The sequence below is a fragment of the Myotis brandtii genome, unplaced genomic scaffold (assembly GCF_000412655.1).
Source record: "Myotis brandtii unplaced genomic scaffold, ASM41265v1 scaffold253, whole genome shotgun sequence".
Lineage (NCBI taxonomy): Eukaryota > Metazoa > Chordata > Mammalia > Chiroptera > Vespertilionidae > Myotis > Myotis brandtii.
This window is the reverse complement of record NW_005359590.1, coordinates 649,321-657,221: the sequence shown is the minus strand read 5'-3', so window position 1 is coordinate 657,221 and position 7,901 is coordinate 649,321. Positions and strand designations below refer to the sequence as shown.

General features: G+C 45.3%; 1 long non-coding RNA gene across 1 annotated transcript in view; it reads left to right on the top strand.

The window, feature by feature from the left end:
- LOC106726364 overlaps positions 1 to 7,252 on the top strand; it is a 25,092-nt gene extending 17,840 nt beyond the window's left edge. Inside the window, exon 3 of the long non-coding RNA XR_001362423.1 lies at positions 7,159 to 7,252. This is a non-coding gene — a long non-coding RNA (uncharacterized LOC106726364). The remainder of the gene's footprint in view (positions 1 to 7,158) is intronic.
- The last annotated feature ends 649 nt before the right edge of the window (positions 7,253 to 7,901 follow it).

The window sequence follows — 7,901 nt, the reverse complement described above, 5'->3', positions numbered from 1 at the left end:
TCCCCCCCTTCCCCCTCCCCACCCCCCCCCCCTTCCTCTCTGAAAAAAAAATTTTCTTTAAAGAATCATGAATACTATAGATTGTTATAATCCCTGTAGGAAAAGCAGAGGTGCTCTGCCAGCACCCGCTTCTCCTTCCTCCCCCAGGGAGATAGCCTTCCTAGGAACCACAGCCCTGGGAGCTCCGCCCTGCACTGCCAGAGGCAGGCAGGGGCCTTTGCCTCACTGCTCCTGCTCTCTCTTCCTTCCCACCAACTACACAGATGCTTCCTTTCCTTCCTGCCCAGTCCATGCCAGGATCTAGGCCCTGGGCCCCATCTTCCACCACTGTCACCAGGCACGTGTGAAAGTCAGGCCCCTGTAAGTGAGGGGCTGGAAGTGAGAGGCTGGGAGGAGGCACTTTTATTTTGGAGATTGTGAGAAAAATGAGTTCCTGGAATCCCCAGTTGGGACCTGGAACAAATAGAAACAACATAATAAGGAGGAATTTGTTTCTCTACTGCTGTGAATATTATAGTTTGGCCATATTCAATCATGATGTGAAGATTGCCCTGGAAAACCAAACCATCTCCTGATCTTGAAAAACATTGCAGGGAGAGGCATTTTAAGCACCACAAACCTACCAACAAAACCTTGGTTCTGCCCTGGCTGGTTTGGCGCAGTGAATAGAGTGTCAGCCTGAAGGGTCCCAGGTTCAATTCTAGTCAAAGGCACATACAGGGGTTGTGGGCTCCATCTCCAGTTTGAGGTGTACAGGAGGCGGCCAATCAATGATTCTCTCATTATTGATATTTCTATCTCCCTCTCCCTTCCTCTCTGAAATCAATTAAAAAAATTTTTTTTAAAGCTGTGGTACATTTACACAATGGACTACTACTCAGCTGTAAAAAAAAAAAAGGAAATCTTACCTTTTGCAAAAGCATGGATGAACCTGGAGAGTATTATGATAAGTGAAATAAGGCAATCAGAGAAAGACAAATACCATATGATTTCACTCACAGGTGGAATCGAATGAACAAAATAAACAAACAAACCAAATAAAAACAGACTCATAGGTACAGAGAACAGACTGACAGCTGTCAGAGAGGAGGGGTGGGTAAGAGGGCTGGGTGAAAAAAAGTGGAGGGATTAAGAAAAAAAACCTCACAGACAATAGTATAGTGACCAACCGAGGAAAAGGGGGTGGGGAAGTAGAAAAGCGTAGAGGGGAGGATAAATGGTGATGGGAGGAGGCTTGACTGAAGGTGAACACACAATACAGTATACACATGATGTATGATAGAATTGTACACATAACCTATATAATTTTATTAACCAATGCCACACCAATAAACTTAATTTTAAAAAAAAAACACTTATCATCTCCCAATCAGCTTAGATGTCCATTCTTTCAGAAAGTCTTTCCTGACCCCTGAGTTAGAAGGAGGTGCCCTCTGCATCCTGCACTTCCTTCCTGAGTATGCATAGTGCACTGCAGTGTAATCCCCTATCATCTGAAAGCATCTCACTCTAGACTTAGAGCTGTGAGGAATGAAGGAACTTACCCACTTTCTTTATATGCCTTTTATGCACTGATCTTATTTCATTTTATATTTATGGTTTAGACACTTGGGCAAAAAATATTGTATTTCTTTATTTCCTCAAACCAATTTACTTGAATTCCAAGTCCCCGTCATGCCATGCTGGAGTGTATTTCGATCTCTAGTTCTTGGCCCTCCTGCAGGACTCAGACCCCAGGGAGGTTCCTCTGCACCTCGGTCGGTCGGTCGCCAGGACATCCCATGGTCTCCTGATTATCAGCTATGCCGATTCTGTGCTATGCCCGCGAGCACTGGAATCCAGGCAAAACCAAGAGCCATGCAATCCTTTCTGTGAGGTCTCGTGACTTCCAGGGAACTAGAGTTTCCACACTCCTAATCCCACGAAGCTAGCCCTGAAGACCTCGCCTCTCTTTGCAGGCCACCCAGCACCACTTCCTCAATGCACTTGGGCCTTTAAAAATCAAAGAAAGGGAAGTGTCTTGCCAGCAACTTCTGCTTTCTGTCCGGCCGGAGGCAAAGTCAGTGAGGGAGCATAAAGAATGAAATACAGGAAGCAACACATACATTTGTATCTCAGAAAATTTCCCAGCCATTTGTATCTCACCCTTGGCCCCCCTACAGTGAGTAACACCACCCCCACCTCCTTCACCCCGACCAAAGGCGTCCACATGCTAATCCCTGAACCTGGGTATATGCTACCTTATATCCAAAAAGGGATTTTGCAGATGTGACTATTAAGGATCTTGAGATAGGGAGATCTTCCAAGATTTGCTGGGCGAGTCCTATTAAGAGGGAGGCAGGAGAGTTAGAGTCAGAGAATTGCTGGGCGAGTCCTATTAAGAGGGAGGCAGGAGAGTCAGAGTCAGAGTCAGAGAGAGGAGACACAAGGATGGAAGCAGAGGACAGAGAGGAGAGATGCTGTACTGCTGACTTTAAATGTGGAGGAAGGGGCCACGTGCCAGAGAATGCAGGCAGCCCCTAGAATCTGGAAAAGGCAAGAAAATGGGTTCTCCTCTAGAGCTCCCATTGCCAACACCTTGATTTCAGCCCAGTGAGAAATGGTTTGAGTTTCTGGTCTCCAGAACCATTAAGATAATGCAGACATTATAAGCTAAGCCACTGTTTGTGCTCATTTGTTACAGCAGCAGCAGGGTTAGCAATAGGTCGCTGAGGACTGTGACCATCTACAAATATCATGTTAGGACCTTACCAAGTGTCTTGCACAGAGAACTCAAACAAATGTTTCCACAATCCTCTGCCTCTCATAAATAGAAACCTAAGACATTGAAAGACAGCATCTGGGACTTAAAATACGGTTTGATCTGCAGGACTGGGGCAGGATCATTGTTTGATTTAAAAATGCATTGCCAGTTTTTTGCCCCTGCTCTCATTTATACCAACAAATCATTAGAAGCAGGGCAGAAGTGGACATTTTCTTGGGTGTGAAACCCAACCTTTGTTATTTAAGATTTGTTTTTACCCACTACACTTCAAAGAAAATAATTCCATTTTATGGCTCCATCCTTGAAGCATTTTCTTCCTTTCTTTTAAGAAGAAGATTGTACAGTAGTCCTACCTGTTTTCTTTTTGAGGCCAAATGAAACTAGATTTGACAGAACAAGTCTACATATTGTCATAGGAGTCTTTCCCCCTTTATCAAACATGAGTTTAATTATTAAAAAACCCATTTTCTGTCCCACATCCTGGGAACATCCTTAAGACAGAGGGACTAAAATCTTGACCCGCTCAGGGAAAGAAAGCCAGGAATTGTTATGGCATATCAGCATGATGTAGTGGAAGAGTCACAGCCCAGGAATCAGGAGACATGGCCCCTCAGCTCCCACTGTGGGAGTGGAGTCTCTGGGTGCCAGGTCCGGCAGCTTGTTCGCACCCTCTTTCCTCTCCCGCCACGTGTAAAATGAGGGGCTGAGACAGAGACTCATAGGTATGCTGTCTCACACATGCTGTCTCACACATGCTGTGGGGATCTCGTCAAAGCAGGTGGCCTGACTTCCGGTGTTCTAACCAGCCCCCGGGGAGGCTGAAGATGCTCTCCCTCAAACCACGCTCGATTCGCCTGGATATACAAGGCTCCAAGAACAGCCCATATCTGAAATGTTTTGTGTTTCATTAACTCATGTGTGTGTACAGAGTACTATCATTATTCACATTTCTAAAAAAACATTTTAGATGGTTCAAAAGGACCCATATTGTTCAAGGTTTAAGTTAATTAGGGATTGGGATCATTATGTAGGATTGCAGATCACTCCAAACAAATAAACACACACCTTTTTCTCCAGCCCCGTGGTTGGCAAACCTCACCTCGCGAGCCACATGCGGCTCTTTGGCCCCTTGAGTGTGGCTCTTCCACAAAATACCATGTGCAGGCGCGCACGTACTGTGTGACTGAAACTTCATGGCCCATGTGCAGAAGTCGGTATTTTGTGGAAGAGTCACACTCAAGGGGCTAAGGAGCCGCATGTGGCTCACGAGCCGCGGTTTGCCGACCACTGCCCTAGCCCATGAGATCTAGCCCTGGCTACACATTAGTATCACCTGGCATGATTTCAAAAACCACCAATGCCTGCTCACCCACCCACACTGGCCAGAATGCACTTCAAGGTCTGGGAAGGGCCCTGTCACCTGGTATTTTATAAAAGCTTCCCCTGTGACTCTGATGTGCAGCCAAGGTGGGGAACCACAGCGATGACACTCCAGGTACCACCAAGTTGTTTTTCATGCTACCCACAGCTGTTATTCATTAACTCAGTGCACTCTTGCGGAAAGCTTAGTTAGATTATACAACTCACATAAACAGGAACTTGTAATTCAATAAGCGTTCTCAGCAAGGCCGACGATACAGAGAAACCCTAGCTTTGTTTGGTCCCGTGTAGCAAAAATAAAGACAGTTATCAAATTATAATGCACACTGTGCTCTGGGGAGCACACTGGCTTTAAGGGAGACGTGGTCCATTTTCTCCTTTGTAAGGCTCAGGTTCAGCCAGCAAAGTCTTACAAAGTCGGCAGAGGCAGTAAAAGTTCCTGGAGGTTCAAATGTCAATAGAGCAATCCCTCCTTGGGAACGAGTGTCTCCAAACCGGTTAAGACAGTGGTTCTCAACCTTCTGGCCCTTTAAATACAGTTCCTCATGTTGTGACCCAACCATAAAATTATTTTCGTTGCTACTTCATAACTGTAATGTTGCCACTGTTATGAACTGTAATGTAAATATCTGATATGCAGGATGGTCTTAGGCGACCCCTGTGAAAGGGTCGTTCGACTGCCAAAGGGGTCGCGACCCACAGGTTGAGAACCACTGGGTTAAGAAGCCAGGTTCGGGTTGGAATCCTGGCTGCAACATTTTCTAGCTATAGAACTGTGGGCAATTTCCTTAACACCTGAGTTTCCTTATTGATAAAATGGGATGGGGATTAGGCTTTGAAGGTTAAAATGAGTTAATGTGTGTAAAGTGCTTTTTGTACGATGCTTGGTATAAAGTAATTGTTATTATCATCTACCCCATGAGGTTAGAAGTGGAATATGACTATTTCCCCCCTTAACATTACACTTTAGCATTGCCTCACTGAAACCATAGCATATGGGTACTTGTTTAGAGAATGATGACAAGAGGTGTGTGGCTTCTGGCGGGGCTGGGGCAGTCATAAAGCCAGAAAAGTAAACTGAACTTGGTTTGTAGCAGATCTTATAAGGAAGGCCAAAAAGTCTAGATTCATCCTGTTGGCAGTAGAATGCCATTTGAGATTTTTGAGCCAGAGAATGACGTGAAATCCAACCAGTGCAGAGTTCACGTACCTCCCGTCTTCTCAGGCTGCCCGAGGTTCTCTGCCCTACTTCTCCAAGCGATACTGTCACGGGATCTGCACTGCAACTTGTGGTTTCCTGAAGCAAAGAAGGGTTCTCAAACCACTGAGATTTCCATTTCTGCCCCAGGGGGATGACAGTTGAACCAAACTGAATCACCGATGTACATTCTGACAGCTACCAGCCAGCTAATTTTATTAGCTGGAGTCATTTTATTTTTCTCTTAAACCTAAGACAGATATTTGTATCATCGAAGGCACTTTGGAGACCGACATCCCGGTCCCCTAGCAAGTCCAAATCCAAGTAAAAGAGCAAGGTAACCGGGAATAATGCCATGGATCGGCCAGAGGTAGCTGAGGTCCCCCAGATACTACAGGAATTTCATGTCATTGAGAGAAATTGGCAGCTTGCTCTCAAGTAGCTTGTAGGTTTAGCATCGAAGAATTTGTAACTGAGACTTAAGGGTTTGCCAGATATGATGCAGAATGTGAAAATTTTACAGGCTGAGAATTTTGCCCAAATCATCTCCTATATGTTAAAGCCAGAGCATGTAAAATTAGGTAGCCTGACTCCAGGCTCCCACTTAAGAAAAAGACAAAACACTCAAATAAGATAAATATATTCCTTCCAACTCATGAGTGGGGGTATCTGGGAAGTGGAGTTGAAGTGATGTAAGTTCTAAACCTGGTTCTCCTCCAATTTGGGGAGAATCATGTGGCACTTAAGTCTCTGTTCTCCCAAAATAAATGGTAATAAATTCTTAAGCACCCAGATGTGCAAAAGTTCAACAAATGTAGTCCTAGCTGGTTTTGCTCAGTGGATAGAGCGTTGGCCTGCGGACTGAAGTGTCCCGGGTTCAATTCCCATCAAGGACACATGCCCAGGTTTTGGGCTTGATCCCCAGTGGGGATCGTGCAGGAGGCAGCTGTTCAATGATTCTCTTAGAGATAGAGAGTTAGAAACATCGATGAGAGAGAAACATCGATCAGCTGCCTCCTGCACATCTCCTACTGGGGATGTGCCCGCAACCAAGGTACATGCCCTTGACCGGAATCGAACCTGGGACCCTTCAGTCCGCAGGCCGATGCTCTATCCACTGAGCCAAACCGGTTAGGGCTCAGTGATTCTCTTTTATCATTGATGTTTCCATCTCTCTTTCCCTCTCCCTTCCTCTCTGAAATCAATAAAAATATATTTTTTTAAAAAAAAGTTCAACAAATGCTAACTAGTCCTTAAAATGCTAGCCCCTGTATTTTATTCTGTAAATCTTCTCTTTTATCATTGATGTTTCCATCTCTCTTTCCCTCTCCCTTCCTCTCTGAAATCAATAAAAATATATTTTAAAAAAAAAGTTCAACAAATGCTAACTAGTGCTTAAAATGCTAGCCCCTGTCTTTTATTCTGTAAATCCTCACCATAACCCTATTGACTAGGTTACATCATTTAACCCCACTTATCAGATAAGGATACTGAAGCACAGAGAGCTTAAGAAACTTGCTCAAAGCCACAAGCTAGCAAGTGGCAGAGCCAGGATTCCAACACAGCATTGAGAGTCTGTGCGGGTGCAATAAAATGCAGTCACTGCCTGAACAAGCTGAGAGTCTAGTGGGGAGAAATAGAGTTCATGCAGACATGCTTACAACACAGGTGCATCTGCAGGACATCAACAGGACACTAATGTTGAGGGAGAGAAAAGACATCGTTGCTAGGGTTGAAAAGGCTTCTGAGAAGAGTGGTGTTGGAATGGGGCTGAAAAAGTGAGTGCACAGGACTCTACCTGATGGAGAGAGTGAAGACGGTCTAGAGCCGTGGTTGGCCAACCGTGGCTCGCGAGCCACATGTGGCTCTTTGGCCCCTTGAGTGTGGCTCTTCCACAAAATACCACGTGCGGGCGCGCATGTCCAGTGCGATTGAAACTTTGTGGCCCATGCGCAGAATTCGGTATTTTGTGGAAGAGCCGGTATTTTGTGGAAGAGCCATACTCAAGGGGCCAAAGAGCTGCATGTGGCTCGTGAGCCGCAGTTTGCCGACCACTGCCCCAGAAGGAACACAGGTCTACTGACACCTTGATATCAGCCTGGTGAAAAAGATCTATTTTGGACTTCTGACCCCCAGATATGGAAGATGATACATTTTTTTAAATTGTTTTATTGCTTAAAGTATTACAAAGAGTATTATATATGTCTCCTTTTTTTTTCTCCCCTTGACCCTCCCCTAGCCTCCCATGCCTCCCAGTGTCTTGTGTCCATTGGTTATGCTCATATGCATGCATACAAGTCCTTTGGTTGATCTCTTACCCCCCTCACATCCCCCAACCCTCCCTAGCCTGTATTACAAAGAGTATTACATATGTCTCCTTTTTTTCCCCCTTGACCTTCCCCCGGCCTCCCCTACCCCCCAGTGTCTTGTATCCATTGGTTATGCTTATATGCATGCATACAAGTCCTTCGGTTGATCTCTTACCCTCCCCTCCCGGCCTTCCCGCTGTCGTTTGACAGTCTGTTTGATGTTGCTCTGCCTCTGTATCTATTTTTGCTC